Source organism: Pogona vitticeps, chromosome 2 (genome assembly GCF_051106095.1).
Source record: "Pogona vitticeps strain Pit_001003342236 chromosome 2, PviZW2.1, whole genome shotgun sequence".
Lineage (NCBI taxonomy): Eukaryota > Metazoa > Chordata > Lepidosauria > Squamata > Agamidae > Pogona > Pogona vitticeps.
In genome coordinates, this window is record NC_135784.1 from 255,535,249 (window position 1) to 255,554,477 (window position 19,229).

The 19,229-nt window shown below is 41.0% G+C and overlaps 1 long non-coding RNA gene across 1 annotated transcript; it reads left to right on the forward strand.

Moving 5' to 3' along the window:
* Positions 1-238: 238 nt before the first annotated feature.
* On the forward strand, positions 239-15,191 carry LOC144587002 (uncharacterized). The gene is made up of 3 exons (XR_013542122.1): positions 239-10,170; positions 11,126-12,455; positions 12,649-15,191. It is a non-coding gene; the product is annotated as an uncharacterized LOC144587002 (long non-coding RNA).
* Positions 15,192-19,229: the final 4,038 nt, after the last annotated feature.

The window sequence follows — 19,229 nt, forward strand, 5'->3', positions numbered from 1 at the left end:
TAAAACGGTATTTTAGAACTGTGTCAATACATTTACATTAATTAAAATTTTGAAGTAATTTTTTTATATGCAAGTGTCTGTCCCCTTCTATTACATGTTGCCATGACACTAACTGTACACACACATAGGGGGGCGGAGAAAGAGAACAATATTTGAGGAAGGTCACAGAAATGAAAGGAAAGAACTCTTTTCATATATAATTCATATGTTCAAAAGCCAATCGCCAATCATATAAGTGATATCATTCCAAACAATACATTTTCAGAATTGAAATCACATGTCACTGTGCAATAAAGCCAGATATAACAAGCAAACAAGGATTCATTTTAGCTCCTTACTATGTAGGAGGATGAGATACTATCTACAACCATGGCAGCAGCCAGACGTCAGGAAGTGTGCATCTCACCCGAAAAGTTTGAACCACCTTTGCCAGAAAGTAAAATCAGTCATAGGATTTCTAGCACTCGTATGCCCTCTTGCTGCCCTCTTTTACCTATAAGATGTTAGCAGTAGTTACTGACACTGCTGTGTAGAGATCAGCTTCTGGGACTTGAGGAGAAGCTAATGAACTGAAGATGAAATGCCTTCCTTAGAGTTAACATCAGAGAATGGCAGTTTCAGGGACCTGCCGATAGTCACAGTCCCATAGCCCACACACACACACACACACACACTGTCAGGCCCTGGATCTTCAAGCCCTCTTCCTCCTTGCTGTCATTTCCCATAGGATTATCTCTGCCAATGTGAACAGTAAGAGGAGCAATGAGAAGGAACAATATTCAGAAATGTTGTTCATTCTTTTTCTCTAGGACTGGATCTACATGTCTCTTTTAATCCTACCTCAATATTTGTTTCTTTGTTTGTTTGCTTGCTTGTTTGTTTGTTATACTGGTTCATAGGGAACTGGCACTCTCTGGGCAGTGTAGAAATAGCCAGGATATCATATAACAAACAACAACAAAGTCAACAGTTAAACATACTAATTATCAACAAACTACAAAACATAATAACGAAAAACAAGTGGCTTAATATCCTCTGCTAAATCATGACAATTAAATTAAAATCAACCCTTATTTGTTATCTTCACCATCAAACCTAAAACAACAATGCTCAGAGGTCTTCAGGTGTAAGACTGTCAAAGGCTGTCCAAAAGAGTTTGGTTTTCAACATCTTTCTAAAGGGTTGGTATTTAGTGAACCACCAGCAGTGGGGAGGGGGCAGGGCAGAAAATGCCTGATTTCTAGCTGAGGATTTTCTGGCCTCTCTTGGCATTGACACTTCAGTGCCACATATTGTGAGAAGCAGAGGGGGTGGGTTGATTGCTTCAAGGAGAAATGTTCCATTAGATATGGAGGTCCTGAGCCATTTAGGTCTTTAGATGTCAAAAACAGCTCCTTGAATTGAGCAAAGAAGCAGACCAGTGCAATATGTAGTCACGCCTGTTGTTTCACATGATGTCACACACACACCAAATTAGAACAGTTGCCGTTCCTTTTTGTTTGTTTGTTTGTTTGTTTGTTTCTCTCTCCTATTTTATTTTATTGTCTGTGGTGATGCTGGACTCAGCTTTTAGTCTTTATTCCTATATATTTCCTCTGTAGCAAAAAGGTAGGTGGGTGCTGCATGAGACCAATTCACAAGCCTTTTGCTCTGCTTTAATATGGCATTTTTTCTGAAGACAACACAGACCTAGTCCAGAAAGTGGTTCTGATTAGGCAAGATTGCTAGCTTAGGGGGGGACGGACATGAATGAGCAGAGGTAGCAGCTACATAGAAGTAGTAGTAAGGTCTTCAGAGATGCAAAAAGCCTTTGGGAACACCTAGCCCCACATTTTGAAACAACACTGCCTCAGATGCAGGTATGGCATCCATGGTTTCGATACTATTAGTGTCAAAGCAAACATGATGCAAACAGCTTAACTTATCATTGCTGGAAGGGACCCTTTGGATTAGCGAGTCCAATCCCTGTCAGGGAGGCACAGTGGAAAAATCAAGCTTTCAACCTCTGGCTCTGCAGCCAGATACCTAAACCTCTGAGCTATCCAGCAGTTCTTGATAATTGCATGCCACCAAGTCAATTCTGACTTGTATGCTACTTGCACAAGAAGCAGTAGCATATGAATACCCCCGCACAGGTGGTGATAACAAGGGTCCAGCTTCATGGGGCTGGACGGTCCACCCACAATTCCGCCATTGCCGCGACCTCTGTGGAGCCTTCCAATGGCTCTGGAGATTGCAATCTGTGAGCCACTCTTCAACCTGACAGAGAGGCTTGTCATCCCGCCTCCTCCCAGGAGTGGCGAGCCGATCACAATCTCTGGAGCCATTGGAAGACTCTGCGGAGGCTGCAGCAGTGGCAGAATTGTGAGTGGATCATTATCACCACCTGTGCAGGGAGTATTCGTATTTGTATGCAAATACCCCCATCTCTAGCAAGGACCTCTTTGTATAAGGATAAGCACACTATGCATAGTCAGGACTTCTGCTTGCAGGAGAGCCATGCATACATGCAGATAAACTAACTTCCTCCTCATTATACATCTGAAGAGTGGCTTCCTTATACCTTCTTTTAATATATATATATATATATATATATATATATATATACCTTTTAATATATATATACCTTCTTTTAATATATATTAACTCTAGTTACAGGTAACTATGATGGTCGTTATTTATTTAGATGGCTGATTGTTTCATATTTTTTCATTCATGTGATGCAAGGCCAACAAAGATTCATTTGCCCTGGCAATTGGTTTATTTCCCCCTCACTGGGAGGGTTGTTTAAAATTGTACCAATGATATATTATTTCATTCCTTATAATTTCAGTGTGTACTGTCAATTTATTTCCTTTGTGAAGGGGTTGGGTTTCTGGGCACAGTTTAAATAAAAAGAAATGAATTGATATGGTTAAAAACAATGTGAATGCTCCCTCTGATATTTATATACCAACTGATAGCTGAAAAAAATGTATCAGTACAACAGAGGTGTGAAAAAAATCAGTATAACTGGGATTCTTTTCTCATGTGTGATTGAGCCCTTAGTTGTGTTAGGGTTGATGGCAGTTGTAGTCCAAAAACATCTGGGAGATCCGTTCATTCCCTAGATCTCCTCAAAATGATCATGGAAAATGTCCAGCTAGAATTCACTGGATCTTGGCCAGTCTTATTAATCTGGATATTCATTCCTTATGTTACTATTTCCTGCCCAGAAATCCAGCATCTATCATTTCAGTTGTGCTAGTGCAAGAGTCTTCAGAAATGCGGGTCTGGTGCTCCCTCAGAGAGCTATAAAAATCCAGCATTAAACAATTTGCATGGGTAAAATGTATAAAATACAACATGTCTGTCTGAATATTACCAAGAAACAGGTGTACTGCAGCTTTTTTTAAAAGTTACTGTTCATATTATGCATATTAGCACATGTAATTTCTCAGTACTCCAAATGAATCTTTGGTTATACATTTAAGACTGAAACTGATTATTTAAACTGGAAACATGTTGTGTTCTCTCCAAACACTTTTGTCATACCTTCCAGAATGTGCCCAGTTACGCCTTTATTTCACAGCAGGTCATAAAATGTGCTTGACATTTAATTTCTTCTGCAAAACCATTCATGGAAAACCTCCATCTCTTCTCCCACTTACCTACCAGAGCCACTGGAAATGGCTTTTGAGAGCTCCCGTCTGGAATGAATGGAAGGTCACTGTGTTTCTTTAAACTCTAATGTCATTTGTAAGGAATGTTGTGTCTAATGCCTTTTGAAAAGTGTTCCCATACTACTTTTTCTTCCTTTGTTAGTCTCCTCACTCTGTGTCTACACGTCTTGCTAGCTGATTGTAGATATATTTTCTTATCATTCTCCAAATTCTAATCTCAGCCACCTCCTCCCAGCTGGGCAGATGTTCGCACATGCCTTCCTTGAATTAACTTTCCTCCTCATTTTTCACTTCGTTCTCTTTCTCATTTCTTTCTATCCCAGAGCTTTAAAAAGTTCATTTGTTGAATTACAGCTCCCAGCATTCCCAAACAACATGGCCTGTTTTCTGCTCAGTCATTTTTGCCATACAATGCCAAACATTTGCAGAATTATACTGGCTCCGTTAATCCTCACCTGCCCATACCCCCAATCCTAAAACACCTCCATAAAAGTAGCAGCAAAAAAAATGCACATAACCCATCATAGCAACTAATAAAATATACTCAGTGATGTGTAACAATTTAGAATCAAGTCATTTCATCTGCAAGAATAGGTAAGTAATTTTTACTTGTTCAGCCAACTTTAGTTTCATAGTCTTAAATGGGATCTGCTCTCATTTTGATTCTGTAATGGTATTTAGAACAGTCTTATTATCATACCGACCTCTTGCAGTACTCTCTATTCAATTATAATAATTTCACACTTTTCTTGGCTTCCCACAGCTGGATTTAAAATGGTTCTATTTTGAGATCTGCAGCCAGCTCTCCTCTTGGACTACATTCACCTACTGCAATAACAGAGATCCAGTCAAGAGGTAAACGTTACACTTCTTGGACCTTCTTGCTTGAAATCAGGATAATGTCTTCTGTGATTTCATGAAATCCCAAACAAGCAAGTTTGTTCACAAACATGGATGTTGCACAATTCAAGATACATGAGTTTGTTCTTCAAAGCATTTTCTTCTTAAAATGACATCCAAGGCATTATTACTCTATGCATTTTTACTCTATACATTTTTCTTACTCTCAAAGGCTCTAGCTTCAAACAAATACTTCACAAACTCAAAATAAAAATCTTTCTAATGAAATAGTTGATCAGAAATAAGTTAGGCTGAAACATGCATTCCAGAGCTTTCCCATTAACGCCTAGGAAACACTCATAGTTCCAGCTAAATTGCTATTTGAATTTTCCAGATTTCCCCCTAAATAGTCACTTGTTCATAATTCCATGTTCCAGTTTTCTTTGTTGCCATTCTACTTGTTTGTTTGTTTGGTCCAGGGCTATTTTTGGTACAAGATTCTTGATTTTGATGCAAGAATCTCACTATGTATATGGGCTTGACGAAAGATGGGATTTTATCACAATGCCCAACATTTCAAAGAACACCAGAATTTCTAGTTCCAGAACCTGGAATCTGTAAACCAGAGGCTAAGATCTAAATTATTTAGGCCAGTTAAACATGAAAAATGTTACCTTTCATAATTATATACCTATGTTTTAAGATGTTTTGTAAAGATAAGTTCACACACACTTGCTGTTTCCAAAAGATCTGATAAGATTTGAAAAGTGTATTTAATTCCCAAAGGATTTTTAAAAATGCATGAAGGCAGTCTATCTCAAATGTAGAATTTATCTGTTTCTTTGGCAGAAATCCAGAGCCCTGTGAAATGTTGCCCAAGAGCAAATACTGCATGTGTATTCATACTGCTCAGGACAAGTCCACACCAGGAGCACAGTTTGCATGTCCAGAACAAGATTTGGCTGCAGACGGGGCGGGGGGAGATCTAGTTACTTCCAGCTATATATCAGAGCCCAGAGAAGAGTTTCTTTCTTCCTTTGTTTCTTTGTTTCTTTCTTTTTTGTTCTGGAATCTTCTACTTTCCTACTTCTTGGGTAGAACATGGAAATAACCCTCCCTTCATGAAGCAATTTGGGATTTATAGTTCAAAAATGTGTTTTTCCCAAGCTTCACTCAGTGAAGCTTGGGAAAGTGTCCACCTAGGAGACATAGTGCCTGCCAGCACCTCACAGATTGAAGCATCTGTGGTGGGCAGCCTTTCTCTCCTGCTTTAGGCTCCCTGTGTGACTTGGAATCCCAGAGAATTAGGAGTTTAAATCTGAGAGGGAAACTACCTAGCTACAATTCAGGATAATTCAGTACTAAATTCAAAAGGATAATTCTTCCTTTGGTGGTATGAAACTTCAAAGTGCAATACTGGCTGGCTCAGAGCTTGAAATATTAGGTTTGAAACATAGTTTATCAGTGCCGAATGTTAGAACCCGGGGGATTCGTTAACATGAGGTGATTAAATTGTTTAATTTGTTGATTAAGTGTTAATTATTTTGTCAATTCAGTCATCAGGTTTAGAATGAAGAGCAGGATTTACAGGCAATATGATGTAGATTTTCACAGTAGATCCTCAGTGTGACACTTGTTATTGGTTCCTTGAAAAGCACTTTTTTTACTGTTTTAAACTTACCTTTTCCAATCTGGTGCTTTTTCCAAATGGACTATCACTCCTATAATAAAGTTGCTGGTGAAGGATGGTAGGATCCAACATGCTGGAAACTGTCAGGCTGGGAAAGTCTTAATGCAGGGCTCTCAAACTCAATTTACCTGGGGGCCACTGGAGGCAGAGTCTGGGTGAGGCTGGGCCGCATCAGATTTTCTGCCAAGCGGAGCAAGAACCCAAGGAAGCCACCCAGGAGTTTCCTTAGCCCGGGTGGGGCTCTGAGGAGGAGGAGGAGGAGGAGCGTGTGAGCCTTTGGCACCGTCCACAACCCCATCTGGCTCCTTCTTCACTACCACCACCACCAGCAGGATGAAGAAGCAGAGAAGGGAGGGAGCGCCGGTGACCGCCTAGCCAAGAGGGAGGAGGGCATGACATTAAATGTAAAAAAAACCCTCATAGAATTGCCTTGCCAAAGGAGAAGAGCCCCCATCAATACCCGCAAAATTAAACAGAACGGGGCGGGGCCCCCACAGGTGCACATGGGTGTGCGCACATGCACAACAACAACAACACACACAGAGGTCTGGCAACCTTCCTCTGAGGACCCCCCTGAAAAAAAGGCGCATTCAGCAGCAGCAGCTACCCACACCATGACAGAGGAGCAAACTTTGCGAGGCGAGTCCAGGCAGCCTCCAGAGCTGAGGCAGCTGAAGCAGGATGAAGAGGAGGAGGAGGAAGCACTGCTGGGTACTGAGGCAGCCACTGGCTGGGCTGGTGCTGGGGGTGCCGAGAGAGAAAGAGAGCCAGAGAGCCGTTTCCCTGGAAGAGGTGGCGGTGGTGGCAGCTGCTGTTGGCAGCGCTGTTGGAGGCACTCTTCTAGGACAGGCTGGGAGTGAGCTCTGCTCTCAGGCATCACTCGGCAGCAGCTTGGGCGCTTGGGGGGAAAGGCAGCCGGCAGACAGAGAGGCGAGCCAGCTGGCAGGCTGCAGTTCTGGATGGAGGGTGCAAGAGGCACTGTCTTGGGAGAGAGCCGGCGAGCGAGGTGAGCCTTTTTTTTTTTTTTTTTTTTTTTTTACTCTTGACAGCAGAGGATGTGTGGGCACTTCAGGGGGGGAAGGCAAGGCGGGGGCCGCAAACTATCATCCGGCGGGCTGCAAATGGCCCCCGGGCTGTATGTTTGAGACCCCTGCCCTAAAGGAAGCCATAGGCTTGTTTGCAAGAGCTGAGCAGGTCTGTTGATTATCATTCTTTCATGGGGTCACCACAAGTCGAGGGCGACTTGATGGCACATAACAATGAAAAGCAGATGGAAAAGATCAACTTTTAAAACCTCATGAATATAATGCCTCACATTAGGATTGGTCAGGTAGCAAAGGAGCAAAAAACAGAAATAACAACGGCCTTTTTCGCGGAAAAGTAACATTTTCCGCTTATGAACTAATCATGAAGTGAAATAAAGATTCCTCTAGCTGTTTGCATTGAAGAAAGCAACTGATGTCGGAATTAATAAGCCACCATGTTCTAAAATGGATTTGTATTCTGCATATACACTGAGACCGTATATAATTTACCATGACGCACCTTGATGTCTTTTTTTGTAACCTCTATAAATTTCCCCATTTTGGATGTTTAAGGACCACAAGATGAAAAAAAAAATATTGAAACATTTGGGGGGAAAATGGCTTAATGGAAATGGCTGCAATCCTGTATCATTCACCTAGGACCAGGCTGCATTGACTTGATTTCTGGAACTTCTGGAACTTATTTCTGAGTAGACAAGTATATTATTATGCTGCATTGTAACAGGGTTGGGTTTTTTAAAAAATGAAAAAAAAAAAACAGGCAGGGAGAGAGCATATTATTGTGCCCTTCTCTGAAAAAGGACTATTTGAATGAATTAATTAAGGGGTTGCATTTTATTCTACAATAAGACAATGGACTTTTATTCACTTGAGCTTTTTGATCCCAACTGCTATGTAATATTTTTAACAGTCCCTTGCTGTAAGAAGTGAACCCTTACCCTACCCCAACATTCCTTCAATTAGGTACCAGAGGAATTAGTGTGTCAAGTAACCTTTAACAATTATGGCAAAACTGCCCAGCTCATGGCTGAGGTCACTGTGATAATTAATGATGAACAAAGTGAGAAAATCCTTAATGTCAATTTTAAAGTGTTAAATTAGGTTAAAATGTGAAATTGCTCCCATTATGCCTGTGGTCCATAAATAAAGAAAAGAAAAATAAAAAAATAAAAATTTGATTCATTAAAACCAACAAATTATTCCCAAGCTCTAGCTGCGCTTTATATTTAAGGAGGTGTCCCAGGTTCAGGAAAAAGTGTCAAACAAGTGACACATCAGGATATCTGTAAGTTACTGCAACAGACACAGTTCAGTAATACCCCAGATGTGCTCAAGTTGGTCAAGGCACCCCTATGAATCACTGACATTTGCTTTGGTATTTGAGAGATTTAAAAAGCTGACGTTTGAATAAAAATACTTGGTGCCAGTTGCTGAAGAAAGAAGTATAGAGACATTAATAGCTGAAGTTCCAATGAAAGACAAATCTTCTCCGGGAAGCTCCAGGTGCTGAGCCCCGAGGAGGATTCACATCAACCTTACCTTATTCCCCAGCCCCCTCACCCAGCAACCATTACAAATCCAGGCGGTGGTACATTGCTCCTTAGACTGGCTGCATTCTAGAATTGTTTCCATTTTCTTCTAGGCAACTACTCAAGATTCTTCAATACTCAACTCTGTGTGTGTGAATGTAGGGTGAATAACTAACTGCCTTATATGTGAGTTGATTGGGTAGATCAAAGTAGTAGGGGACTTTTCTCCTTCTTGCTATTTGTTCTTTTCTTTTCTTTTTGAAATTCATGTTGCTGGCCTTTTTTTTACAGAATTATTTTTGTGGGTACTCATGTATGTTTCAGAGTGGATTGGTGCCACACATGCAGCACTCTGATGTGGGACAGGCAGTGAGTAGGCACTCCTGGGCAAACCAAGCTACTGACTTGAGATGTTAATGGGAAATTAGCCATTAAAAATAGTTTCCAATACTCCCACATATTATGTGATGGTCAAAATTCCTTTGGATATTTATGTGAGTGTTGGAGCAATTGCAGAAGCTGAATGAAGTAGCTAACGGCCAAGATGCTGGTGGCATGTGAGATGCATGCCCAATCATGCATCAATTGCACCTCTTGCGTCTGACACGTCTGACACTTTGTCAATTAACTGCGGCCATATCTGCAATTGCTCTTACACAGAGACAAATTTCCAGTAGGTTTCTAGCTACTGAACTGAAACTCTTATTTTCCTCACTGTGTTTGAAAGTGCCACCTCTTGCAAGCCACAGCAAACAGCTGTTTGGACATTTGGATTTCTTTAACATAAGCCTACCATCCATATGCTATTTGTTTTCAAATTATAAAAAAATTACCTTCCTCTCCTTCCTTTATGGTTATACTGTATGCTCAGTTGTAATTCAAAAATCAATCAAATCTATAATCAGTTTAAGACTTGGGTAGAACTCCTGGGACGTGGTGGCGCTGCGGGTTAAACTGCAGAAGCCTCTTTGCTGCAAGGTCAGAAGGCCAGCAGTCGTAAGATCGAATCCACGCAACAGAGTGAGCTCCCATCACTTGTCCCAGCTCCTGCCAACCTAGCAGTTCGAAAGCATGTAAAAATGTGAGTAGATAAATAGGTACCACCTCAGTGGGAAGGTAATGGCGTTCCATGTCTAGTCGCGCTGGCCACGTGACCACGGAAACTGTCTTCGGACAAACGCTGGCTCTATGGCTTGAAGACAGGGATGAGCACCGCACCCTAGAGTTGAACACGACTGAACTAAATGTCAAGGGGAACCTTTACCTTTACCTAGAACTCCTAGAGATTATGTGTCTGTTTACATTTGTGTTCTATCTTTGCTTTGAGGGGCATTTTGGAAACACTGAGCAGTAGATCAAGAAGAAAGATGGTGACTTCCAAATGTATTATGTGAATAAATTTTGTGAGTACCCACAGGTTTTAATTTGATTTTGCTTACTATGTTGCAGCTGGCTGAATAGCTCAATGGTTTAGCTATCTAACTGCAGAGACAGCGGTTGGGAATTTGATTCCTCACTGTGCCTCCAGGGAAAACAGCCAGCCTGTGTGGTCTTGGGCACACTGCACAGTTCCAGATTGTCCCCAAAAGAGGGGAACGGTAGACCACCTCTGAGTATTCTATACCTAGAAAACCCTGAAAAGGTTTGCTTAAGTCAGAATTAATGTAGCGCTCACATGTCCATACACAGTTACAGACACACACACATACACATATTACATTCTAGCGAATCTAGCCTAACTCCAGGGCTATGTGAAGCATCGCGTTTTTATCTGGTTTGAATGTTACACCTTGAATATTATGCCTACATTTTTTTACCATTGGAAGGAACAACCGATTAGTATTATTTATGGTAATATTCTACATCAAAGTAATGGGATCTTCAGGGTTATTTTGCAACAGACCTTTCCCTCATGTTTCTAATAGTCTCAGTACTATTCAAGTCTGTCCATGTGTCCCGTCCCCCCCATATAGAAATCACTAAACTGCTCTTGAAGATTCTTGAAGTGCACCCTTCAAGACAAAAGAAATTAGGAATAAGAATTCAGATCTCTAGGAAGGTATTTATTTTCTAAAGGTATGTGTGCAGTGCACTCATACATACTATCCTTTAGAACTGTATTAGTGGAACATTCTTTCAGATAGGTGAAAGAATCCTTAAGAAAACTTGCCATTGAGAAATTGTAAACTGATGTTATCTGCACGTATACCAGCATTGCTTTGTAGTTCACTCCAGATGAGGATATGGGGCCGGATATAAGCAGGATTACATTGAATGAGGTCAACCAGAGATTCAAAGTGAGATGTCATCAGTATGGTGTTGACACCCAGTTGTTCTTCTCTTTTGTATTTCTTCCAGGTGAGGTAGCAGATTTCTCCAACCACAGTCTGGAGATAGCAAAATAATGGATGATGACTAATATGTTGAACCTTGGCCCAGATAAGAAGTGATGCTGTTAACTGGGTGATATATTTGGGACCTTCAAGCTATAAAACATTGTTTATTTCTAGTATTTCCTTTTATTCTGCAGCCGTGGTACAACCCAACCAGCTCTGAGCATTTATTACTGTTACTGTTGCCTCCAACTCATGGCGACCCTATGAATGAGTGCTCCATCTCATTTTTGGTCTTCCTCTTTTCCTGCTGTTTCCACCTTTCCCAGCATTATTGTCTTCTCCATGGAATCCTGTCTTCTCATGATGTGCCCAAAGTAAGACAGCCTCAGTTTCAATGTTCAGGTTCCAGAGATACTGTGTTTCCCTGAAAATAAGACAGGGTCTTATATTAATTTTTGCTCCCAAAAACGCATTAGGGCTTCTTTTCAGGGGATGTTTTAATTTTTTTTTTCATGTACAACAATCTACATTTATTCAAATACAGTAATGTCATCTTCTTTTGGTTGCTGCACAATGGTGGAGGGCAGGGTTTCACTTAACTGGGGCTTATTTTGAGGGTAGAGCTTATATTACAAGCATCCTGAAAAATCATATTAGGGCTTATTTTCAGATTAGGTCTTATTTTCAGGGAAACAGGGTAGTTCAGGCTTGATTTGACCCGCTTATTTGTCTCTCTGGCAGTCCAGGGTATCTGCAAATCTCTCCTCCAGGGCCACACTTTAAACAAATTAGTTACTTTCCTGTTACCTTTCTTAACTGTTCAGCTTTCACACGCATATATAGTGATCAGAAATACAAGAGTGTAGATTATCTTGGTCTTGCTCTCCAATGAAACACAATTAATGATCTTCTCTAGTTCCTTCACTGCTGTCCGTCCTAGTCCCAGTCTTCTGATTTTTTCAGCTGCAGTCTGCATTTGGATCCAATGAAGGTAGACAAAATCTCTAGCAATTTCAATATCTTTATTGTCAACCTTAAAGTTGTGCACTTCTTCAGTAGTCATGATTTTTCTTGTCTCAACATTCAGCTGCAATCCTGCTTTAGCACTTTCTTCTTTCACTTTCCCTTACAGTTATTTCCAAGATACCGCTGCTTTCTAAAAGTAAGATATTTTTATCTGCATATCTTAAATTATTGACGTTTCTTCCACTAATCCAGTCTAGCTTTCAGTATGATATGTTTTGTGTAGAAATGATTATTACTGTAGATGAGGAAAACTGTAGCTCTAATACCCACTGTGTTTTTCTCTCTGCAACTAACATGAATTATGAGCGGGCAGGGTTGCAGCAGAGGTAGGTGGGTAATGCAAATCGAATCCTCCCCCATAGCTGGTTATAGAAGGAGTTAACCCAGTTATGGATGTTTTGCATAAAGCAGTTGAGTGCTTTAGTTTATTTAACAGAAAATAGTTTTCTGTCTGAAGGGCTGTCCTGTCAAAGTCTAGTTCATAGATGCAGTGGCATTTTCTTCTTCCTTTTCTACTAGGGCCCAAGGCACTGTCTCAAGTTGGCCGGGCTGGCTGGGCTGCAAAGACATCACCATCCCGTTGAGCTGGCTTCAGGAATACATGGGAGCTGCATCCAGATGACAGGGGGTGGGGGACACAATGAATGAAAATTGTTGCTTATTGATCCAAGGGCAGAGGGATCCACCTAAGACCTTAGAAGAGTCTGACCATGTTGAACAGAGGATCTGGAATCTGCAATCAAGAAAAGGAACTTTTTCGATCTTTGGTTCTGGTTTTTAAGCTCTGATTCAGTGCCCCCGATGAAACAGCTTGCATCAGTGGAACAGGAGATAATTTACAGAATCCTCCTTTTCATCCCTTCTCTTTTCTCCCTCCTCCTCCTTCTCCCTCATTCCTTCCCTTTTTTTGTTTCTTTCTCTTGCTTTAATCAGAGCTTCCATAAGAGAAAATGTGATGTATTCATAATGATATCCTTTGATTTGTATTCCTGCATTAAACAGGAGATTGGACTCCTGTTTAATGCAACTTCATTATACTATGATCCTAGGATATAGTGATGGCTAACCTCCAAATGGCTGAAGAGCTCACTGGTTTAGGTATCTGGCTGCAGAACCAGATGTTCAATTCCCCACTGTGCCTCTTATGAGTAAAGCCAGCCTGTGTATCCTTGGGCAAGCTGCACATTCCCAGGATGCCCCAAGAGAAAAAGAATGATAAACCACTTCTGAATGTTTTTTTAAAAAACCTGGAAAATCCTCAAAAGGGTCATTATAAGTTAGAATTGACTTGACGACGCATGATTATTGTTATTAACCTCTGGATTTTTTAACCTTAGGTGCCTTTTTGCCCATTTATTTGGCTCTACTCAGGTTACAAATAAATGGACAAAAAGGCATCTCAAAGCTACCAACATGAATTTGACCCAACTCCGGAAGGCAGTGGAATACAGCACGGCCTGGCGTGCTCTGGTCCACGGGGTCACAAACAGTCAGACACGACTAAAAGACTAAACAACAGCAACTCAGATCCTAGTCATGCTTAAGATGACTAGCTGGCCCAGGTTGCCAACTTTACTTTCAAACAATAACAACTAACCAAGACTCTAATCCTTATAGAAGCAGAGACCTGAAGCAAAATATGTAGTCACTGTTTTGCCCGAAATAAGATTGATACTGTCTTGAAGTGTATTAAACCAATGAATGCAATCTCTGACCTCTGATTGGTCCTGTTCATTCATGTATAATTTTAAAGAAATGCACCCTCTCAGATATCTGAGTAAATGCTGCAGTTTTAGAGGGACCTAGCCTCCTTGCTGCTGGCAAACAGGACATAGAAAATGGTAGAGCCGTAGGAAAGAAGGAGGGATAATGTAACAGCAAAAGACACTTGCACAAAGCAGGGTAATCACTGCTAGCATTGAAACAAAATTATTAATACAGAACGTACCATGAACATGATTGGTTTTGCTACAGACTCCAAATGGCAATATTATGTACTTCTATTGTGCTTCCAGAAAATGTAAGTTCCATTTTATCTTCTGTTGAGATCTAGAACTGAGCTAATGAGTACTGTACCTAGGATCTTCCTGTGGGTAGATAGTTGCAGTGAATCTTAAGATTTCTGGAAAGCAGTTTTAAATAATGATAAGGAAATGACAGGGTCTTTCTGGAAGGACTAAAACGACATTTGCATATACACAGGAGTATATAATGCCTCTTGGAGCTGTTGATTTGAATGTAGGTTCTACCGAAGTGGTCCTAACAGCAAAGCAAGTGTACTGATTTATATATCTGTACTGACTAACAATCCAATTCAACACAGCAATATAACCCACACCAGGAAAACAAAAATGCAGCTGTTGTGGCACGGGTTATAGAAAGTGTTTTTATTGGCAACTGATGGCAAGGGGTATAGAAAGTGCTTTTATTGGTGAGAGGCAGAAATAAAATATGGAAAGGTAGAGTTATGTGAGAGCATTTGTCATATTTGCATTGGCACTTGCTTTAAAATATGTATTTTTCTGACTCAAACATTGTCCAAAGTTTTCAAAGAGGTGGTTCTGTTAGTCTTTTACAGCAAAATCAGCAAAGAGACTTGTTGGACTCTGAAGACTAGCAACTTTTATTTGGCATAAGCAATGTGGACTGCAGCTGCATGGATTATCAGCTGCACAGATGTATAGAGATGTACTTGGATGGGAGACTATGATCACTGGATTGAGAGGGAATAGAAAAGTGAAAAATACAAACATGGATCATTCCCTTGACAAACAGCGGTTGAGCGATAGCAGATATATTTCAGTATAAAAGAACAGATTAATACATGTACTCTAGTAAAAATTGCATCTGGCAAGGAAACATACACAAGAATATGTTCCTCTTATAATAAATATTTAATCTGTATCTAATGTGAAACTATGAGTGAAGTCATATCTTCTTTTTCCACATTCCCACTGTTTTTCCTCGCTTTCCTCTGTATTTTTGTGTGTGTGCAAACTAGAGATGTGGGTATTCATATTCATACACGAATACCCCCGCACATCTGGACTTCAGAAAGGTTGAGGCTGGATCATCCATTTGCATGTCTGGCAGCAGTGGCAGCTTCGGTCAGCCTTCCAATTGCTCCGGGAGTGCTGTTCTCTTTTCACTCATCTAGCCAGGAAGAGGGGAGGGAGGACCAGTCACCCTGCACGGCTGCCAAGTGGCTAGATGAGCGGAAAGAGGGCGGCACTCCAGGAGCGACTGGAAGGCTGACCAAGGCTGCCACCACCAGCGGACATGCTGGATTCACAAATAAACCCATATTTAGTACAAACCAGATGACAATGGGTCACTTGTGGAGAGGGGCTTCGTAGGGTAAAAAATTAATGGCAAGGAACTACAGTGATCCAGATGACAACACTACTCATTATTTATACCAAGAATACACACGGCCAGTTTATATGATTCCATGTCTATCTTAATTCCGCAACAACTCTGTAAAATAGATTTGGCCGTATTCTATTGAATGGCTGAAGGTCAACCAGTAAGCTTCACAATACTGTAGGAATTTTACCTTGGGTCTCCTTGCTTTGAGTCTAAGGGCTTGTCTACATTTGGCAACTGGAGCAAGGTAAACAGAGTCAATAGGTGGTCCAGTATACCATTTGGTGTGATCCTTGGACTGCAGCAGCCTCTCAATTTCCTGAAGTGGCTTAAGAAGAGAGCCACTTCAGGATACTGGCAAATTAAACACTTCCTCAGCTCCATAGCAGTTCCTAGGAAGTGGGAAAAACTTTTAAAGTGTGTATTAGGACAGCGCATATGTGCTGCATCACTATTTTAAAAACAAAACAAATGGAAGGTTTCCTCCTCGAAACTTTTGTTAGTTTTTCTCTTAAGAGTCTTGTCGGAGCCTGCCTCCATAAATATTTATTTATTTATTTATTTATTTATTTATTTATTTATTTATTTATTTATTTATTTATTCATTCATTCATTCATTCATTCATTCATTCATTCATTCATTTCATTTCATTTCATTTCTATCCCGCCTATCTGGTCGGGTCAGGACCACTCTAGGCGGCTAACAATCATAAAAATACAATGAAAATATATAAACAGTATAAATAATAAAAGCTGAAAAGGTAAAGGTAAAGGTTCCCCTTGAGAATTGTTGTCCAGTCGTGTTCGACTCTAGGGGGCAGTGCTCATCCCCGTTTCCAAGCCATAGAGCCAGCGTTTTGTCCGAAGACAATCTTCCGTGGTCACATGAACAGTGCAACTTAGACACGGAACGCTGTTACCTTCCCACCGAGGTGGTCCCTATTGATCTACTTGCATTTGCATGCTTTCAAACCGCTAGGTTGGCGGGAGCTGGGACAAAGCAACGGGCGCTCACTCCATCACGTGGATTCGATCTTACGACTGCTTGGTCTTCTGACCCTGCAGCACAGGCTTCCGCAGTTTAGCCCACAGCACCACCACGTCCCTTACAGCGCCACCACGTCCCTTAATTTCCCAGTATCTTAAAGATACTCTCTTCTTAAGCCATTTCACAATATTGGGAAATTAAAAGAGGAAGACACACTTCTGGTTCATTTTCAGCAATCACACATACTGGAAACAGACCAGATCAGAGCAATCCTTCCTACACTATAAAAGTAGAAGCCCCTGACATGGGCCAGAAAGTTGTACACAGTAATGCTCTGGGGACAATTCTGTTTGCTCAAGAGATTAAGTTGAATGAGTGCTGTCAAAAGGAGCAAACCAATCCATCCCAGCAGTGGTCCAAACAGTGGGCTAAATCCCCATCTGATTGCTCCCTAATTCGCTAAACGTTGCTGCATGGGCCTTCTCCCATCAGTGCTTGCTATGTACGTAGTACTGTATACGGTTGTGTAACACTGTCGTAGAAAAACAATGCAATAATGATTGTGGTCAGTTTCTGTAATATATAATATGTAAATTAAACCAACCAGATTTGGGGAAGTGAAATATGGCTAATGAGGATGAGGATGTGCCATCAAGTCAGTTCTGACTAATGATCCTTTTTAGGGTTTTCCAGGTAGAGAGCAGTCAGAAATGGTCTACCATTCCCTTCTTCTGTGGGTGCTCCGGGACTGTGCAGCTTTCCCAAGGCCACACAGGCTGGCTCTTCTCCCAGGAAACACAGTGGGGAATTGGAACTCCCAACCTCTGGCTTTACAGCCAGAGACCTGAACCACTGAACAATCCAGCCTTGCTTAAACCTCTCAAAAAAACAACAAACCTCTTCATACTGCAATTTTCCGTACCAATCTCCTTCATTAAAGTGCATTTTTCAAAATAAGATGTTGAATCTTATTATGAGCATCAGGCCTTTTTATAAGTGCATCTGACAAGGCTGTGCGCTAGTAAACTCTCGTGAACATCTGCTCATTTTTCTCTGGCAAACATGCCTCTTGGTAGGCAACGATGCATTCTGCACAGTGTTCAGCTTTGGCCCCTCTCCCTTTCCATTACTTGCTTCAGCCAAAGTAAACAGAGCGGGCACAACAAAACCATGTTGTGGAATCAGCTCATTCTGGTTTAGATGGTGTATATTTTTCTTACCTTTTCCAAATAACCCTTCCAAATCTCATTCGCAAACCTACAGATTCTTAAGGCTGTTTTAATTCACAATATATCCAAAACATATCCTGTGAGATATTAAAAGAACAGTTCTAAATGAACTATTATCAGTTCCTTGACAAGGCAGCATTTATTATACCTCTTAGCTTAACCACATCTTAAAAGTGAACATATGGGCTAGACTAAACCTCTCCATTCAATGAACTGCTAGACATGTTCAGAGGAAGTTAAAAAAACAAACACCAAAGTACTATCTCAGCGTTCTCTGCTTTTATATTGATCATTATTGCTTATCCATTGAGACAATACTTAGGTTTCATATCTTATTAGAGCTCCCACATCACAAACAGGATCAGCCCTAGGATAACTAGAACACACACACACACACAAGCTATAACTTGCCTTTTAAAAATTTATTTAAATTATTTATAGAAGTTGCTGTGTTTAGAGTACTGGAAGCACTGACACTGCTTTGTAATCCTTGCCTGAAAATCAAATCCTGCGCCACTGATCTTTACCTACAGTAGTAATGGTGAGTGTGTGGCCTTGATGACACCTGAAATCCAACAACATCTGGAGAGCCATGCATTACATGCCCCGAGCTACAATGAATAACATGAAACTAGAAACTAAATAAGGAAAATGCAACACGCTTTGCAAACCAAGCAGCCAGACAGCAGGAGTGTGAGGTGAACCCACAAATATTTCACACCATAACCTGTACTGGCTGCCCCAACACAACCACACCTGCTTTTATACCCACCAGAAAGATCAGAGAGAAACTTCCTGCTCTCGGGTCCACCTTAGCTGGGTTGGTCTCCTCTGCTCTTGTTTGGCTTGGGAGCAGGCAAAGGCCTGCCTACCTTATAAGGGCTCCTGGGAGCTACGCATCACCCTAAGATGTGACTAACCCATGCTTAAAAACAGTTGATGATGGCTGTATAGGAGTTGTGACTGGTAGGGGCAAAATGTGGCAGCCACCCTCTTAGGGTGAAATATGAGTGCCCAGCACACTCAGTCCTAAGGTCAGATCTGTGGAAGACAGACAAAAGTCCAACAAGTAAGGCATTATCTTTATCACTACTCCTCTATGTTAGGGGCACAGCTTAATCTGTTGAATTTCTACCTTTGACAGTTGCATCACATTAAGGTGGCCACTTAGAAATCACCAAACCATAAGGATAAAAGAGGACACTAATATGCAAGAAAATTTGAATGTTCTAATTTATGTGTACAAATGCAAAATTACAAGTTTTTTATAAATTAAGCAAGACTGCAGTGCATAGCAAATAGGGAAGACAGGTAACCTGCCAGCCTTCTGAAACTGTGATTTAGGTGCTTACTATAAATGAGCAAATTCAAGGTCCCTCGTCTTCATCCCCACATATTTTTTTGCTTTAAAACTGGCTAGAACAGGATTGCCTTTCAAATGAAGTCACCACCAAACGGAAAAATTATCCTGTTTAAAAGAACATATATGGCCACACCACATTACAGGTGGAGAGTTA